The sequence below is a fragment of the Panthera uncia genome, chromosome F2, assembly GCF_023721935.1.
Source record: "Panthera uncia isolate 11264 chromosome F2, Puncia_PCG_1.0, whole genome shotgun sequence".
In the NCBI taxonomy this organism is placed as follows: domain Eukaryota; kingdom Metazoa; phylum Chordata; class Mammalia; order Carnivora; family Felidae; genus Panthera; species Panthera uncia.
The window spans coordinates 40,975,472-40,994,930 of record NC_064812.1 but is presented as its reverse complement, the minus strand read 5'-3'; the positions used below and the strand labels follow the sequence as shown (position 1 = coordinate 40,994,930).

At 41.5% G+C, this 19,459-nt stretch overlaps 1 long non-coding RNA gene across 1 annotated transcript; it reads right to left on the bottom strand.

The window, feature by feature from the left end:
* Positions 1–2,701: 2,701 nt before the first annotated feature.
* Positions 2,702–17,460, bottom strand: LOC125924524 (uncharacterized). The gene is made up of 3 exons (XR_007458455.1): positions 17,363–17,460; positions 2,944–3,032; positions 2,702–2,859 (listed from the first exon to the last, which is right to left on the bottom strand). It is a non-coding gene; the product is annotated as an uncharacterized LOC125924524 (long non-coding RNA).
* Positions 17,461–19,459: the final 1,999 nt, after the last annotated feature.

Here is a 19,459-nt window from a genome sequence, read left to right as displayed (position 1 = left end):
TTTTGTTTTTAAAATGAGGGGATTAGATTAGATGTTGTCTGTGACATAAGTTTAAAAGCCCACTCTTTGTGTGTATTTTGTTAACAATTAGCGGAAATATTCAGTTCGAGATGTAGGTTTAAACCTCACCCATTTTTCTTGTATATAATGCTTTTTAGCACAGTGTGTGAAGCATGGATAATCTATGAAGCTGTAGCAAGTTCTGCCCATATACTAGGGCATGGTATAGTGTCCATAGAGGATAGTTCCTTAAATAGGGCCCTGAGTTAGGAACATATATGCGTGAGGATCTATACAACTGTCCTGTCCTTTTGGACTGAATTTACCAACAAAATTTTTGCTTATAAATAACAAAGTAATGCATATTGTTATTTAAAAAGTATGTCCATGATATCACATTATTTTGCTTATTAACAACTACAGAACTTATGCTAAATTTATGAGACGTGCAACAGAATGTTACAGCGTTCTTGAGCCACCACTGTTTTACAAATTTGGCATCTGCAGGCCTCAAAAAGCTGAAATGTTTTAAATTTATTTACACCCTGCAGTTTCCTTAGGGAACTGTTTTCCATAAGCTAATGAGGCGCTGGTGCAAGGCCTCTCTGTTATTCCTGGCAGGAACACTGAGACACATCGGCCTGCTGCCCTGCTTTTTTTCCTCAGTAGTCCAGTGCAAATAATAAATATGGGAAAATACATCATCCCTTTGAATGTGGGAGCCAAGCTGCAGGGCTGCCAAGGTTAAAACAAAGCAATTGCGAGCTTGGAGTCTGTTTGTGTCCTGTACCACATGTGCCCGCATTTTAGGGACACTGAACGTGGCCTTTATCGTGTCAGATTACTTATTCTGAGCACATAGTCCTTTGGAATCTACTCCATAAAATAAGCCTTTCTGAAAACGTTTTGTTTTAGTGGATTCAATGCTACCCTGAGGTCAGGGAACTTGTCTTCTCGATTATGGGTTGAATAGAATTTATCAAGCCACCTTCAGGGTGCCCGGCTCTGTGTTTTGACAGCAGCAGTGAAAAGAGGTAGCAGGGTACATGAGTTCTTTAACAAACACTGAGGGTCAGCTGGACGGGTGTCAGTTTCAGGTTATGAGGGTTGCTCTTATCAAGGTCAATAACCCTCATATGTCCACCCAACTTACTGAGGAGTTCAACATGATGGAGGCCTGGATGCACCCTTGACACACAGTAGGTGCCCGATGAATCAGTGAATGAATTGAAGTCACTACTTTGTTTCTAGTCTCCTATGAGGGCAATCTAGCTGGTATTTTAACATGGGGGTAAATTGGTATTAATGTTGGCAAAGCCCAAAGATTAAACAAATGGCTTAGGGGTACCTGGGTGGCTCAGTTGGTTAAGAGTCTGACTTTGGCTCAGGTCATGATCTCTCGATTTGTAAGTTCGAGTGTGCATCAGGCTCTGTGCTGACATCTCGCAGCCTGGAGCCTGCTTCAGATTCTGTCTGTCTGTCTGTCTGCCTGTCTGTCTGTCTGTCTTTCTCTGCTCCTCCCCAATTTGTGCTGTTTTTCTCTCAAAATAAACATTAGGAAGAAAAATGGGTTAAATGGTCTCATGGCCTTCCTAGCCTCCAGACTCAGCCCCTAATGCATGCAGACATTCCCACCTCCAGCTGTCCTCTGATATCACCCTTGTCCAGCTTAACTCCATATGGGCAATTAAATCCTACTGATTTAATTGGACGCATTCCCCCCCACCTTCTTTTCTGCTTTATTTTCTCTGCTTGTCACTCAGAGCTGGTTGAGGTCAATATGCATGTGTTTCCTGAGTTTGGGGAGGTAGTAAAGAGAAAACAAAATTCACATGGTGGCTCATAAGAAATGAAGGTCTCTTTAATAATTAGACTTGTTTCTGTATTTGCTCTAGTTCTTAGGTAGTCTTGGGTTTTGGGGGCAGAGGATGAACCTGATGATTTTGAAAGTCCTTTTCCAGTTCTGGGACTTAACTAGAACAACATTATTCTTGATGCTTAGGAGACCCTGGCACAACAGAGCTGATCCTCAACAAGGATATGGAGTGAGTGATGCTTTCTTGTGCCCATTCACCTCCTCCCCTGGTATCCACCCCTCTCCTCCTGCTCCCATCCCTTAACTCTTGATTGCTTTCCCCAGCTGTCTGATACATCCTTGGATTTTGCCTGTCCAAAAGCTGACTGTCCCTCAAGGTATTATTGGAGAACCAGAATCTTAGCTAATAAGGGCTCAAGGCAGTGCTAATGGAAAAAAGGTAGATCAGAAAAAGGGTGGATATGGGAGCTAAAGACTATGTTCAGGGTCATTGCAAAATAGCGTGCCTATGGCCTTTGGGTATATTTCTGGCACACTTTGGCCTCTTCTGTCTAATAAGACCTACCCTTATGTGTACTTCTCCATTGCTTTTCTGAGACCACAGATCTGAATGCTGGGAGTTTGTTTTAAAATTTTTTTAATTTTAATTTTATTTTTTAACGATTTTATTTATTTTTGAGAGAGACAGTATGGCCAGGGGAGGGGCAGAGAGAGAGGGAGACACCAAATCTGAAGCAGGCTCCAGGTTCTGGGCCGTCAGAACAGAGCCCGACACGAGGTTCAAACTCACAGACCATGAGAGATCATGATCTGAGCTGAAGTCGGACGCTTAACTGACTGAACCACCCAGGCGCCCCTCTTTTTTTTTGTTTGTTTGTTTATTTTATTTAGAGAGAGAGCAAGCACGTGAGGGCATGTGAATGGAAGAGTGGGGGGGGGGGGGGGAGAGAAAGAGAGGGAGAGAATCCCCAGCAGGCTCGATGTTGTCAGCACAGAACTGGACGTAGGGTTCCATCTCACGAACTATGAGATCATGACCTGAGCTGAAATCAAGTCTGACGCTCACCCAACTGAGCCCCCACAAGGGTCCCGGGAGTTGTTTCAATTCTGTTATGATTGACGCTTACCTGACTGAGTCATTCCCCTGCCCATGGGTTCCGGAAGTTGTTTCATTCTGCTGTGATTGGGATTAGTTTCTTCACACAGGTATATGGGCCTGGAGAGGAAATCGGGAAGTAAGGGCGCTGTAAGATTTTTTTTTTTTCTGGGGTGCTGGGTCCTTCACATATACTACCTCTATAATTGCATATTTAAGACAACCTTATGAAATGTATATTTTATCATTTTACGGACAAGGAAACCAAATTCTGAGAATTTAATTGCCTCAAATCACCTAGCAATTAGTAATTAAACCAATATGCACACCCATGCCAGTCCCCCCCCCCCCCCCCCCCATCGTTTACTACACCATGTTACTTCATTCAGTCTGTCAGCCCTGTGAGTTGTCTGGACAATTGATTTTAATTCTTCACTGATCTTTTCAGGGTAGACTATTTGGCTGTGTCCCTAGAACCTCTTTTTAAATGGTAGGAAAGTTAGGAGCCTGGCTGTGGGTAAGGGCTGAGTGTTCTGCACTTGGACAGAACTCCTGGCCTTGCCCTCCCACAACTTCATACTCTCCCCTTTTCCTGCTCCCAATATAACTGAGAGAATATTAGTCTTCTGTAAATCTCCCATGTGTGGCTCTAGTAAGAGGAGCATCTTTCATGCCATGCTTTCCTTATTTGTATATATTTTTGTATATATGTCTGTATCCAGAACATAAAATCATGAGTTTGATGGAGACCTTCTGAAGCCTTTATACTCAGCATGACAGACATTTAGTAAAGATTTAATAAATGACTCCTTCAGTAAAGATTTAACAGATGATGCAGAGAGACAAAATTCTCATCACTCCTCTGTGTTTCAGGATGACACCTAGCTAATTCTTGCCTGAGCATGGGAGAAAATTCCATCCTCTGGAGGTTACTGTTTGTTAAAGCAAAGACCAATGGTGGACTGGAAGTGTCAGAGTATAGTGCTGATCAAGGTTCTCCTGAAGTTTTGTCACAGAGGAAGACTGTTGACAGATTGTCCCCACTTAACTTTGTGTCTCCCCATTTAGCATAGGTTGATAAAGTCTTAAAATGGAGACCCCTTCCAGAGGAGTTAAATCTACTGATGTTTCAGTATCATTTATTTCACTCATCTTAGTAATTATTATATTAATCATTTTTAAAAGATTAAAACTGCTTTCAGTCTACCTGAGGTGATCTCTTTGAGGGAAATAGAACAGGGAATGGGATGGGGTACTGGCTTGGAGGACACAGAAATCCCCTGGGAAGATACCACTTTGGGGAGACCTTTTCTCCCCAGGAGGAGTACCTTGGGAAGGAGGTTGTGGGCAGCCAGAAGCAGCATGAGGTCACGTGGAGCTACGAGGAGAGAGATTAGGAAAGGGAGGAAGAGGAAGACCGAGAACAGTGCCATTGCTCTGATAGTGAAGACAGACTTGCAAGGGAGGATTTCCTCCCATGACTGATGCCTAGACTAGAGCGAGACTTGTCAGTGAAATGACCATATTTGTCTGTGACTGTGAGTAATTGCTCTTGAAGAGGAGGTCCTCTGCTGCACATAAATGGTGCCAGCACCTAGGAGGTCTCAATGAACATAAAATTAACCTCGGTTCAAAGACACTTCAACCACATGGAACATAATTCACCAGAATTCCCAATTAACTGATCTGTTTGAGACAGTCTGCAATTAAGAGAAAGCAGCAGGAGAGAGCAAGCTGGCATCTAGGATTTATAGGGGCTGTTATAGGGACTAAGTTTTAGATCTAGCAAATTGCCTACAATGCCTGCATCTTGCTAATGAGAAATTCCTTTGAGAATGAGAACTCTGGAGTCTTGCAAGATTCTCATTCACCAAAGTTAGATCTTCCAGTGAAGGTACAGCAGAAAGGTGATAAGACTGTTCTTTGAACCAACGCACCAGAACTTGCACACTCAGATGGGTTTTCCCACTAAGTCAAAGTAGTTGATGTAGGAATGTACACTACAGTTTTATCTAGGTAATCCATCCCCATAATCTTATCAGGGCCTGTGGTTCTTTCTTCTGAATATCCCTGGTGGATTCAAATTCTCTTCTGCCAGTGGGTGAGTTTGGTGAAAACCTCCCAGTGTCTATAGGTAACAAGTTTGGGGAAGAAGACAGCTGACCAAGCTCTATAAAATGATGTAATTTTGATACAAATGAATGTGTAGCTTTGACAGATGAAGTCATGGAGAGGTTTGTGGGTGTATCAATCACTGGTGCTGTGAATGCAGCCTGCTGCAGAACCCAGGGCCCCCCGCTGTGGTTCAGGAAGGGCACATTCCCAACAGAGCCCCTCCCACCCCCCCAAATCAATCCCTAGTTCTGACCCAGCACCACTGTTGTGGTGCCTGAGATAGCAGCCCAAACAGCAGTTGGCATGAGAACCTTTTCTGTGCATCTTTCAGAAGACTAATAACACAAAGGAAGGGGGTCTTAGACTGACACTGATGCCCATTCATGGCTCCTACAGGACCTGTGGGAAGGTGTTTCGTTTGCAGAGTAGTGAGAGTAATGACACATGGGCTTTGGGGTTTGCAGAACTGCATTTGAATTCTGAGACTAGGTGGCCCTTATAAGAATCATGAGAACCTGTTTTCCCATCTGTCATATGGTGATGATAACCTTAGAAAGTTATTAAAAGACTAAAAGAGAAGACAGAAAATTCCCAGCACATAGTAGGCTTTTCCTTTAGCTAACTCCCTTCTATCCATAATAGTTTTGCTCATACATGCCTTCCCTCAGGAAACCTTCTCTGATCTCTAAGTCTATAGACTGTCCATAGACACTATTCTTCTTTACTGTACCTCTTAACACACTTCAAAACATTGTTTTCTAAGCTCCACACTTCGGTTTTGAGCAGTAAGACTGTGTTTACGTATCAGAATGCCTGACGCACAGTTGATTTTCCATATTCAATATTTGTTAAATGAAGTAAATGAATAAACAGTAGATAGTATTTGTTTCAGTCCTTTGATGGAAGGAAGAGGCTTACTGGTGTGGCAGAACAAGTCTGGACATAAGATTTTTATGGGTTCAACTTGGTGCTGCAAATAATGGGGTGCTGGGAATGGTCACCCAGATGAGGCAGCTCAGCATTGTTCACTTGACTCTACTGCCTCCTTTAGTTCTGGCCACAGCTAGTTTTGAACATGATTGCCCGCAACAGACAAGTCAAGAGGGGAAATGATGTGTGTGTGTGTGTGTGTGTGTGTGTGTGTGTGTGTGTGTGTGTGAGAATTACAGGTATTGAAATACTCAATGCATGTGGTCAGTGGTTAGTTGATAGAAGGAAATCTAGATATTTTGTCTTGAGTCTTTAAAAACATGTTTTTTTAAAAAATGTTTGAGAGGGGTGAGCCGGGGAGGGACAGGGAGAGAAGGAGACAAAACTCGAAGCAGGGTCTAGGCTCTGCCCTGTCAGCACAGAGCCAGATGCGGTGCTTGAACCCATGAACTGTGAGCTCATGACCTGAGCTGGAGTTGAGCCCTTACCTGACTGAGCCATCCAGGTGCCCTGAGTCTTTTTTAAATGTTTATTTTGAGAGAGAGTGCGAGCAGGGGAGGGTCAGAGAGAGAGGGAGAGAGGGAGGGAGAGAATCCCAAGTAGGCTCCATGCTGTCAACGCAGAGTCTAATGTGGGGTTCGATCTCACAAATTGAGATCATGATCTGAGCTGAAATCAAGAGTCAGACACCTAACTGACTGAGGCATCTAGGTGCTCCTCTTGAGTCTTTTTTCTAAAGGTTAATAGGTGGAGCTGTTTATTTCAGGCTTGATTCTACCCACTGGGTTGAAAGGGGTACAGTTGTTGGACTAACATGGGGTTTAAAGAATCTTGGGTTGGCCCTGGGCATGTACCAGAGATTCCAGAAATTTTGATCTGTGTTTATCAAATAGCAGTGTATGTGGGGAATGGACCTAGAGTCAAATGACCAGAGTTTATGTGACCTATCATCCTTGTGCTAGCTGATAATCTTTCTGACTGCCCAATCTGTCCCAGTTTGCTTATGTGTGAAGTGGGCCCAGGAGTACTGATTTTACAGGCTTGTTGCAAAGATGAAATTAGTGCTGTATCAAGGAAAGAAGTCCTGTATCACAGTGATCTCCAGTAGTTGCATAGGCTGAGCCCAGTGAGCACGCATGGGAACAATTTCTATTGTGGCAGGTACCAAGAAATTTGGCACCCCTCTGCTGTTCTTTTCTGTGATGAAATCAGCCATCAGGCTCTGGTTGGCTTATATGTAAATAGAAAAATAATACAACCAAAGTAAACAAAAATGGGAAATTGCATTTGTATAACTTAAAAATAGTTTATTTTTTAAAAATTCAAGTCATTTGTTTTCATTCAAGCCATTTCCTCTTGGTTTGAATGGATTATTGCTTTGTCGTTAATTGCACTTTGCTTAGAGTCCTTCTCATTCTATTTCAAGACCAAATACTATTCTTTTGTTGACATAACCACTGACCTTATTAAAAGTTTGTCCAGATAAATCATGATTTTTAAGATAAGAGGGACACTAACACAAACATGGAATGCTGGTCAGCACATGGAGGCTTGGAAAAGCCAGTGCTCTACAACTGGTTAATGGGGGCACATTTTAGCCCACGGTTCTGATTTGCCTTTTTCAATCCATTTGCAGCCTTGCTGGTAAATGGGGAGGAGCTGTGAGTTTATGTATAGATTTGCAGAGTGTTACATTTTTAAGAAATTTCCAAAGCATTTTGATTCAGACAAGCTTTTTGTTGGCTGAGAAGTCATATGATGCACCCAAAATACTTATGCAGAGCGTAGTGGTGTTGAGTGCCATTTTATTCCCATGAACTAGAAGTTCAGTACAAAAGGCCAGGATTGAGAAATGCAGTCTGACATTTTATATACTTACATATATCTCACTTAGGGCCAAGCCATTCCTGAAAGTTAGTTTAAATTTTCTGGGTATCTTTAGGGAGAGACAAAAGCCTCAAAACCTAAGAGATAGAGAGGCATCTCATTTGTGGGACTATTCAGAATTTCCATTTCTTTATTATGTGTGGATGATGGAAAGCTCTTTAATGTTAGAAGTAAATAATGGCCTTTAAGGTAGAAGCACTCAGATTAGTGCCTTTAAATATTTTTATACATTTGTAAATGCAGCCAGATTATTTGATAATGCCTGTCTCTGTCTATTATCAGAGAACACTTGGAATGCTTTTGGCCTATTTTACAAAGTTTTGTTTCATAAGAGGAAGTCGATGTTTTAAAATATGATAACAAGGTTATGAAACTTCAGTTTCAGATGTAAAGAATGGTTGTTTGTGATGAAAACAGAGCATGGCCAAAGCAGAAAGGCTTTTTATTACTACCATCCAGGTTGACCTGCTTTAAGCAACAACAGATGAGTCTTTTGGATACTAGATAAGGTGGAGTGAGTTGTAATTGTATTAGTTATCTGCCCTTGTCTTAATTCATATTTACTTATTGCAAATGTAATTGTCTTATTTATCTGCATTTTCTCAGGGTACAAGGGTGGGAATTTGGGCACCCTTCCTACAGTCTTTCCTATTGACTCCCTACATTCTAGTCTTCTATGAGCACATGACTACATCATAGACATCTAGTACAGAGCCCCATTCTGCTAGGTAGCAGAAATAAACTGACCAGTTTACGAGTAGTCCATAACTTGAGTTACCACATCCTACAGATTTTTACTTTGCAGCATCTCTTGACTCTGCCGCCTTGTTTATTTCCATTTTCTATACCACTCTGCCAGCCCGGGCTCTGATCTACCATGACTGGACCAACTGCTCGTCTGTGTAATGCAGTTCACTCTCTACTGTGCTGTCAGGTTAATTTCCTAGTATGGCACTTTATTCCTACCACTTCCCTGCCTAAAACACTGCCATAGTTCTCATTGTCTGATGAAAAAGTGCCAATTTCTCAACCTGGCTTTTAAGCTGCTTCTAATATGACTCTATCCCTGGGGGGTGGCAGATGGGGGTGGGAAATAAAAACATTTGAGAACCTTCTCAGGACACTGATGGGTTCTGTGGACATAGTGACAAGGACAGGAAGTGCCTCAGTCATCATGGATATTCTGAGGGAGACATGTTAAATAGCTTATGACAAAATTATTTATTGATGGTTGTGTGATGTGCTACAAAGGAGAAGCACCATGTTTGGAAAGTGTGTTACAGGAATGTGACATGTCCGGAAAGGCTTGCTGAACTCTGAAGGATATCCTGAAGTATGAGCAAAAGTTAGATCAAGTGAGGTTGCGGGTGGTGGGAGTGGGGAAGGGGAGGGTGCTCACACAGGGGGAATAAGACCATTGGGAAGAAGAAGGTGCACATGTGAGAAACTGAAAGGGGACTTTGTGGAGTAAGGAGGAAAGGGGCAAGAGGGCGCAAGAGAGGAAAGCAGGCTCCATCTACAGGGCTTGGTAGGCCTGGGAAAGATTCCGAACTTTCCTCCATGGGCAATGGGAAACTGTGTAGGATGTGACTGACATAGGCAGGTCTGAGTTTTAAAAAGTTGCCTTATCTGTCATGGGAGAAAGTTCTGGAGGCAGCCCTGGGTGCATACAGAAGGAAGCTCTTGCAAAAGCCCAGGCAAGATACTACCGTTGGGGAGAAGTTAGATATGAGAAATATGTTTGAGGTGGATTGGATAGGATTTGGGAGCTGTTGGGACAGGCAGGTAAGGGAACAGCAGAATGGCTGTTGGGGTGGTGGCGACCATTCTCTAAGGGAATACTGGAGGAAGATCAAATTTGGAGATAAATATTAGGACTTCGGTTCCTATTTTCTATAAGATATTCAAATAGAGATTTTTTTTTTTAAATTTTTTTTTTCAACGTTTTTTATTTATTTTGGGGACAGAGAGAGACAGAGCATGAACGGGGGAGGGGCAGAGAGAGAGGGAGACACAGAATCGGAAACAGGCTCCAGGCTCCGAGCCATCAGCCCAAAGCCTGATGCGGGGCTCGAACTCACAGACCGCGAGATCGTGACCTGGCTGAAGTCGGACGCTTAACCGACTGCGCCACCCAGGCGCCCCCAAATAGAGATTTTTAGTAAGCACATTGAAAGGTGGTGTTGTAGTGGTTAAAAGCATGGTCTGTGGACCCTGATTGACTCTTACCAGCTGTGTGACCTTGGAAAAGTTTCTCAATCTTTCTGTGCTCCCTGGTTTCTTCATCTGTAAAATGGGGATTATAATAACAGTATCTACCTTATAAGGTTCCTTTGAGGCCCAAAGGAGTTTAGCATGCATAAAGAACTTATTCTTTAAGCCTATTTATTTTATATGTGTGAATGTGAGTGTGCAAGCAGGGGGAGGGGCAGAGAGAAGGTGAGACAGAATCCCAAGCAGGCCTCACACCATCAGTGCAGAGCCCGATGCGAGGTATGAACTCACAAACTGTGAGATCATGACCTCAGCCAAGATCAAGAGTCGACTGAGCCACCCATGCACCCCAGCATGTATGAAGAACTTAGATTGGTGCCTGGCACAGAAATAGTACTATATTGATGTTGGTCACTGTTACTATTATAAAGAAGTCCGAAACTCAAAGAATTCTGGGCTGCTTCTATAAATTTGGGTCTTGTTTACAAATGGTAAGTGAAGCTGCATGTGGGATGAGGCCCTTTTGGGAGTGGGTATAGAGTAAGGAAGGAAGATGGCCTCACTCCAGGTTTTCAAGGAATCCAAGAGCAGACTGAAGATGATGAGTGAGTCACAGTGCCTGGGATGGAGTGGGATAAGAGAAACAGAAGTTTGGGAGCAAAGGAAAGACAGTACTTTGAGGAGCGGGCAAGGGGGTGTCTTTCAGCAGTGTCAAATGCTGCTAAGACTGCTTGAATGCTAAGACTGAAAAAGCCCAACTGATAGGAAGTGATTGAAAACTTTTGTAAATTTTAGGTGGCATAGTAGAGATTGAAGACAACTTGGAGAGTGGGGAAAGAGGGAGACATTAGGTGGGAACAAATTATTTGAGGAGTTTGGCTTTTCAGGGAAGAAGATGTCAGCCAGGAGTACAGGCTACCTCTGGGACAAGTGTGGGGTAGTCAATAAGGACTAGCCGTGATGTATCTAAATCCCCTTTTGCATGCAGTGGAGAGTGCTGTAACTCCCTTGGTCATGGCCTTCAGTTGGATGCAGGAACTAACCTTGGAGGTCTCCTGCATTGGCTGAGTTTTGCAGTTATGGAAGTGGCCTGTGTTGGCCAGGTTTCTGTAGGATTCAGTGGTCTTGACTTCACCAGTGGGTGACAGAAATATCTTACCACCCAGGGAAGATGACACATGAGGGATTGGGAAACATGCAGCCAGGCTCTTTCTGGAAAGTGAGCTAGAGCCTGACTCAGAAGGAAGCTGGCTTTCCCTGGCAGGCTGGGCTCAAATGCTTGTGTTGGAAAGAGCATTTTCTTCTTGTCTGATACAGATTTGGAGGAGACCCCAGATCAAAGTACCACTTTAACAAATGAATGTTCCATCACCTCAAGTGAGGAAACCTGGCAGAATAATCAGGTCCAAGTTGAAAATAGATGTTTTGTGGGAACATCTGCTTTTGGGAAAACTTTCCTCTAATGTCCCTCTCTGACTACAGAGTGTGAGCCTTTCATTGTAGCCTGCTGTGATTTGCTGACAACGGTTGGAATGTGGAGGTGAACTACCTCAGGTCATCTGGTTATGATGCCAGGCCGCTGGAGGGCTCCAGGCAGGCTGGATTCAGAACTGTGAAGTCATTGGATTTTGTAAGAGAAGGATTCACGGAGATTGATGGTACTCATTTTCCAGACTTTCTGCCCCCTGAACATTATACTTTTTGTGCAAGAAAGAAGCAAATAATAGGAAACCTAGTCAATTTACATTATGCATGGTAGTGTTGTTCTAAAAGATTCTGTAAACACTGAATTAACAAATACTGAACTGTTCCTAGAAGAAATACAGGCTTAGACTGTGAGCCTCTGGTCACATTTTCTTCAGTGGTTAGTATATAACCTTGTTTTTTGTGCGCTTCTATTTAAATATACTTTATTATATTGTTGATTCGTTAACCCTGAACTCTTGGCCACAGCACTAGAACTCATGATGGAGTGAAGCTTATCTAAGATGTACTTTCTCTGTAGTGTTTATCATAGCATAGCTTTCTTGTGCTTAGGAGGAGTAGATAGAACTTCAGTACTATGGCGCCATTTTTAACACTGAAATCATCAAAAAGGTACAAAACAAAAATTGTGACACGAAATATACCATGAAAAAGGATACTTCTATATAGTCTGAAGTCTGAAACAAGAAGGCAGGGTATCCTACTGTTTGACCTCAGCTGGGGACGTGTGTGTCAGGCAGCTCAAAATCTCCCCCTACTCTGTGCATGTAGGAGTGGGAAAGCAGGATGAATATTGATATTGGGGTTACAAATTGTAGTGAGTAGACGAATTCATAAATATAGAATCCATGAAAAATGAGGCTCTGTTATATATTAGCCTTTTCAATTTTCATGGATGTCTCTAATTGTATAGTTCCATAGAAATTGATTATCCTAACCATTTAACACAGCTTCTTACACTGAGATTCTGTCATTGTCCTGAGGGTTAAAAACAAATCAGTCTAAATGTCTATACATTCTGTATCTAAAATGAAGCATAGGAGATACTCAGAAACATGGAAAGACACCGAAAGGTCCATCGTTAGACTCGTCCTTCTCATGGCTGCAAAGTGGCTGTGGCAGTTCTGAACATCCTATTCAGACACAACAAAAGAGAAACTATTTTTTCCCGTGTCTTCTATTGGTAAAAAACAAACAAACCCCTCTCTGAAACATTCTGAGAGATTCCCTCTCACTTGTCATTGGCTAGGAATATGTCACAGGCCTAACCATTTATTGGAAAGGGTAATGAAATCGAGATAATGGACTTAAACCAAACCTAATCCACTGCCTGGTGCTGGGGATGTACATCTTTCTGAAGCAACATGGCTGTTTAGAGAAGGTGATTTTGAACAAAATGGCTTGCTCAGAAGAGGAAAGTGAAATGAATTTGGGAAACAATTGTGTCTACCATATTTACTAATGAAAGAGTGTGTGCTAACATAAGAGAAAAATGTTAATCTCAAAGTAAGTTTGTGTTTTACTTTGTTAGAGTTCCTATTACTTCTAGTAGGCTGCTAGGGCAATTACACAGTACCCTTCTGGATACTTTTCCTCTGAGGGAATCTTAAGAGGTTCATTCTTTCTACAGGCACATATAAAAGAAGCTTTCATTAAAACTATTGAGGAAAAAACTGTGAGCAAGACTTTGTGAGACTTAATCTTGTTATGGTAGAATAAAGGGGAGTCGGATTCTTTGCTATTACTCCTTTTGAGAGATGGAATCTAATTGCTCACCCCTTGAGTTGGGCTGTTACTCCTGGGTTGCCTAATCAAAAAGAATGTAGACCCAGACGTCTTTGAATATTCAGTCTTGAGATACAGCTGCTATGTTATGAGGAAGTCCAAGTATCCCATGAAGAGGCCCCTGTGAAGAAGAACCAAAGTCCCAGATGACAGCCCGGGTGGAGCTCCCAGATGATAGCCAGCATCAACTTAGCACACAGGTGAGTGTATCATCTTGGAAGTCAGTCTTCCAGCTCCAGATGAACCTCCCCCGCTGAAGCTGCATGGAGCCGAGATGAACCATCTCTACTCCATGAGAGCTCTACCCTAACTAGATTTATGAGCAAGATAAATGACTGTTTTTGTTTTAAGCCACTCTAGTTTTGGGTTGTTATTAGACAATATACAACCAGAACACTTAAGAGAAAGCAAAATAGATTCAAGATACTGATAATTCTAGCTGGATGCTTCAGAAATGGATAGGCTTTTAATTAGACTCTTAATCATCCTATCTTGACTGTGGTGCTCCGAAATGCTTATTGAGTGGATGAATGAATGGTCATTTCATCCTTGCTCTCTTCAGAATAGGGAATAAAAAGAAACTTTTGGCAGTTCTTTTCTAGGAATATGACTTAAAACTTCAGTCCTTTCTGTTTCTTTGGAACATCCAGAAGAATCCTAGAATCAAAGAGCTGAAAAGAGCATGTGTGATTTGTCACCCTGCCCTGGGGTTACATGGCACTTCATTCATATGCTTTCCAAGTTGGTTTTATTGCCTCTTTAACTTTTCTCTTGAAAATCTCAAGAGAAGAAAAGCATCAACCTCAGTTTTGTGACCAGTGAGTCATTAATATTATTCAAGAAAGTGGAGAAAAGAAACCTATCCCTTTAATTTATAATAAAAAAGTATTTATTTATATTTTCTTAACTGTACTTCCACATTTTGTGTAGTGAAGTACACTGCATCTTTGAATGTTTTCCCAACAGATGAGAGAATTCCCTTTTTTTCCCCCCAAAGAATTATTTACAGCTGTCCATAGAGCAGAGCCCAGAACCTTAGAGAATGGTGGTCTACCTCAGTGGCCAGTGGATGCCGGATCTCTCTAATGGGGACATTGCCTTGAGTGACTGGGCTTTCAGGCACCATAGAAACAAATTCTAGGGTTAAGTTTGCTTCCAGCCTGGGCATTGCTTTTGAGTGCTTGTGCTTATAGTGCATACTGTGGAGATTCCTGGATTCTTCAGATGAATCTTGTATATGGAGGGCATGTTTAAGAGGAAGGTTATGACCAGTAAAGTCCTTGCTTACAAAGCTGTTTCAGTCTGTTAAATTATGTCTTCAGTTTTAATATCTGCCTCAAGGAGGCAGTTTGATACTATTGTGAATAGCTAAGAGTTGAGAAAGAGCTGGTAATTCACACAAATTGGCTCTGTGAATTTTTCTAGTTGTGCAACTCATGTTCTCTACTGAATGTGAAAAAAGAAGCTGGGGTATGTGTTTTGCTAAATTCTAAGAGCAACACCTTTGTGGGACAGAGTAAACTGGAGAATTGCCTCTTAAAGGCCAGTGTGAAAACCCCATTGCTGTAAGGCAGCGTTTTCAAAGGGCAGCCTGCAAACCATTTTTACCAGAGTTAACTAGTGTGGTGTGTGTACTATTCAAATACCTGAGCCTTACTGTAAACATAGTGCATCTGAAGGGGGCTGGGGCAGGATTCTGCTTTTCTAATTAAGCTTTTCCTGTTATTTAAAAGGTCCTGACACCTGCTGTCTCTGCAGGAAGACAACCATTTCAGAGGCATGTCTTCCTCTGTGGTTTGTGAACAACCATCTCAGAGATAAAAAGAGCTTTAGGAGACACTGAGAGATGAGTATTTCACGTTCCACTGTCCCCAAATGATTGTCAGGAAGTGGAACTTAGACTGTGGTCTTTGGGACTCCATAAGTGGTTCTGAACAGGAATCTTTAAACTCGTGATAAACCATTTTCTACTTTAGATTTCTACCATTGATGTTCTTATGCAGAAGGACCATTCAGTAGAGCTTTGGAGCATTTGTTAAAAATACTACATTATCAAGATCTTGCTTAACCTAACAGCGAGAAATCAAAGGGGATGGACATTTGCCTGTTTAAGAGAATACTTTGACACTTTAGAAGTTGGGGTTAGAATATTTTGTTCCTTATGATGCAATGAAAACTTTGGTCACAAAAACATTGTATTAAATTGTTACAAAGTGGTTCCAGTAAATCACACCTCCCTGAATTGAACCTGGGCTGGTCTAATGACTTGTTGGGCCAATAATACTTGGTGGAAGAAACATTGTACAAGTTCTGGGACAGAGTCAGCTTTAATACTCTTGTGGTTATCATGTAAAGAAACTTAGGCTAGCCTTTTTTAAGGATGAGAGGAGCTGGGGAGGAAGATTCCCTGGTGGATAAATGACTATGAGCTGTCATAGGTGAGGTGCCAGAGCTGTGAGTAGAGCCATCTTGGATTCTCTAGTCTCAGTTTGCCAACCGGCTGAAAATACATGAATGAACCCAGAGAACTCATGGAGCAGACAGAGACAATCTACCCAGCTGAGCCCAGCCCAAATTATAGAATTACGAACAAATAAATTTTAGGTCACCAAGTTTGGGAATGATTAGTTACATAGCACTAGGTAATTGTTAACAAACATGGTTGGAGACATGTGTCCTTTGAATCACATGACACCTGGGCAGGCCATTTAGAAGGAACAATTATGGAAACAGCTGCAGATGATGACACTCTAGTTGGGTTGTGGATACTTACATTTTCTCTGAGGGATTGCAGCACCATATCTTGTGCATACTTCTACTTGGCACCAATGGTATAATATTTGTTTCTCTGCCTATCCCCCTAAAATGTGAGTTCCTTGTAAAAGGGGTCATATTTCAGTCATTCTGTAGCTCTAGTGCCTAACAGTGTTTACATTATAGAGGTTACTCAAGAAATGTTTGTTTAAAAAAATATTTAAAAAACCTAAATGAAGTGCTACTGTGTTATCAAGGAGTAGGAAGGAAACGGTGTACTCTTCAATGAGCCAGTAACGAGTATTCTAGGGAAACCAAAAATGGCTTATTTTCTTCTTTGAGTTTCACGGTTTATATATCCTTTCTATTTCCTTTCCTGGATGCTTGGTGCTTCCTACATTAATCCTTCACTTTGTGGTAAATACTATTGCTACCTAGAAAAAGAAAATAGAACTTCATTGTTGGATTTTCTATCCCATGATTTAATTCCATCAATTTAACTGGCTGGTATGAAAAGACAATTTCATTTATGCCTATAGTTGGGAAAATACAATGGAGCTTTAAATGTTTGTGGTGACAGTATCTTAAAAGGTCACACAATGTTGACATCAGTTTTGAAAACTGTTACATACATGTGAGTGTGTTTGTGGCTGCTCAGGGTATGTCTCTGAGTGTATTACTAAGAGTCTTATTCTGTTTCTCTCCCCCTGTTTCCTCTTACCCTTGTTTTTGTCTGTCTTTTGATTTTCTATCTTTATAAACACTTGTTGTCTGTCTTATTTAGCATTAAAATCAAACTGCAGCACATACTTTTCTAATTATATTATACACCATTTGTATTTTTTACTCTTAATCTAAGAATCAAATAGAACATTTGACTGTCTTTCTTGCAACACCCCTAATTATGAGGAAGGCTTATATAACTTATGTCACTGATTATTTTTCTGTGAGTAGTGGCCCTCCATATTAGAAAATATCCTCTCTATTGGAAGAGATCTGGGTTATGACACTTTTATGGGCCTGTTTCCTCTTTCCAAACATATTTAACATGAGTAAATGGGCAAAGAGGAATGAAGTCTGGCTCAAACCTACTTTATAAGTGCTCAGAGTACTTCCTTGCCTCTGTTCAGAGACAGGATCCCAGCTGGAATGGAAGCCCTGTTGACAGTCAGCCTTGACATTAGTGGCCTTTTCTGAAAACCAATCAGATCGTCAGAGGTTGCTTTCCAACCTCCCTCTTGAGCTATTTAATGTTTAGAACAGAGTCTTACTACCCCTACCTGGCCCCGCCTCCACCTGGGAAAAGACAGAGTAGGAGTTACTGTGATTCTTCTGTCCATAATGAATCTGCCTGGTTTTCTGTCTCTTCTTTCTTGTGAACTCCATCAATGCAGAATCCCTGGTTCTTTCTTGGATTCCTAACTCTGAGGTCATAATTTCTAAACTCTACATGCCACACAAGTATGGTAGAGACTGCTGCTGTCCACCAAGAGTCCATTCTTTCCTTCTATCCCCAGTCTCACTAACAGTTATATGTATTTATGTAACTGAATTCATGCCAGTGGAATGTGTGTGAATATGGTATAGACCCATTTGGGCTGGCCATAACCTTCCATGTTTGTTCCTCTGTTCTTTCTCTGTTCTGCACAACTGGAATGGCAATGCCCAGGATGACCTTGGAAACATGGTGAAGATGACAGAGCTGCTGTCAGCTTTGGTCCATGAATACCTACATGGAACAGACCTCCCTCCTTCAGTCTGGAAGCACTCTAGATTGTTCTGTGAATGAAAAATTAATTCTTTTGGGATTGAGGCTTTGCATTTTGGGTATTCAGCATTTAGCTTACCCTAATAAACCAAGATAATCTAACAATTGTGCAAGTGTTCAGTGAACAAATTCAACCTAAGACATTGATACATTGTAAGTGGCTTATAGTGGAAAGAACTCTATGGTGAGCATTCCAGAGCAAATTGTGTGTGTTTGTGTGTGTGTATTTTAGGTGGAAAGCAAATCTGCTTCTGACATAATCAAGTGTATCAGTTAGCTTATGCTGTTGAACAAACCACCCCAAAAGTAAGGACTTAATAACACTTTTTAAAAATTTATTTAAATTTTAGTTAACATACAGTGAAATATTGGTGTCAGGAGTAGACTTCAGTGATTCATTCGTCACTTACACACAACACTCAGTGCTCATCACAAATGCCCTCCTTAATACCCATCACCCATCTAACCCATCCCCCACCCCCTTCCTCCATCAAACCTCTGTTTGTTCCCTATCATTGAGTCTCTTGTGGTTTGTTTCCCTCTTCTCTCCATCCCCCTTTCCATAGGTTCATCTGTTCTGTTTCTTAAATTCCACATATATGTGAAATCATATGGTATTTGTCTTTTTCTGGTTGACTTACTTCATTTAGCATAATACATTCTAGCTCCAGCTGCATCATTGCAAATGGCAAGATTTTATTCTTTTTGATGGCTGTGTAATATTCCATTGTGTGTGTGTGTGTATGTGTGTATACTGAAAACATAACGTGTGTGTATGCACACACATGTGTACACACACACACACTTCTTTATCCATTCATCAGTCAATGAACATTTGGGCTCTCTCCATAGTTTGGCAATTGTCAATAATGCTATAAACAATGGGGTCCATGTACCTGTTTGAACCTGTATTTTTGTATCCTTTGGGTAAACACCTAATAGTTCAATTGCTGGATCATAGGGTAGTTCTATTTTTAGTCTCTTGAGGACTCTCCATACTGTTTTTCAGAGTGGCTGTACCAGTTTGCATTCCTACCAACAAGGCAAGAGGGTTCCCCTCTCTCTGCATCTTTGCCAACACCTGTTGTTTCTTGTGTTGTTGATTTTAGCCATTCTGACAGGTATGAGGTGGGGTATCTCATCGTGGTTTTGATTTGTATTTCCCTGATGATGAGCAATGTTCAGTGTCTTCTCATGTGTCTGTTAGCCATCTGGATGTCTTCTTTGGAAAAGTGTATATGTCTTCTGCCCATTTCTTAACTGGGTTATTTGTTTTTTGGATGTTGAGTTTGAGAAGTTTTTTCTAGATTTTGGATACTAACCCTTTATCAGATGTGTTGTTTGCAAATATCTTCTCCCATTCCATAGGCTGCCTTTTAGTTGTATTGATTGTTTCCTTTGCTGTGTAGAAGCTTTTTATCTTGATGAAAGGACTTAATAAAATTTGAATTAATAACTGATACTATTTGCTCACTGTTCTGTTGAGTGACAGATAGTTCTTCTGGTCTTGCCTGGGCTCACTCACACGCCCGCAGGTCAGCAGGAAGCTTGCCTGGGGCTGAATGGTCTAGGATGGCCTCATGGCTGGGGTACATTGGTGGTTCTCCAG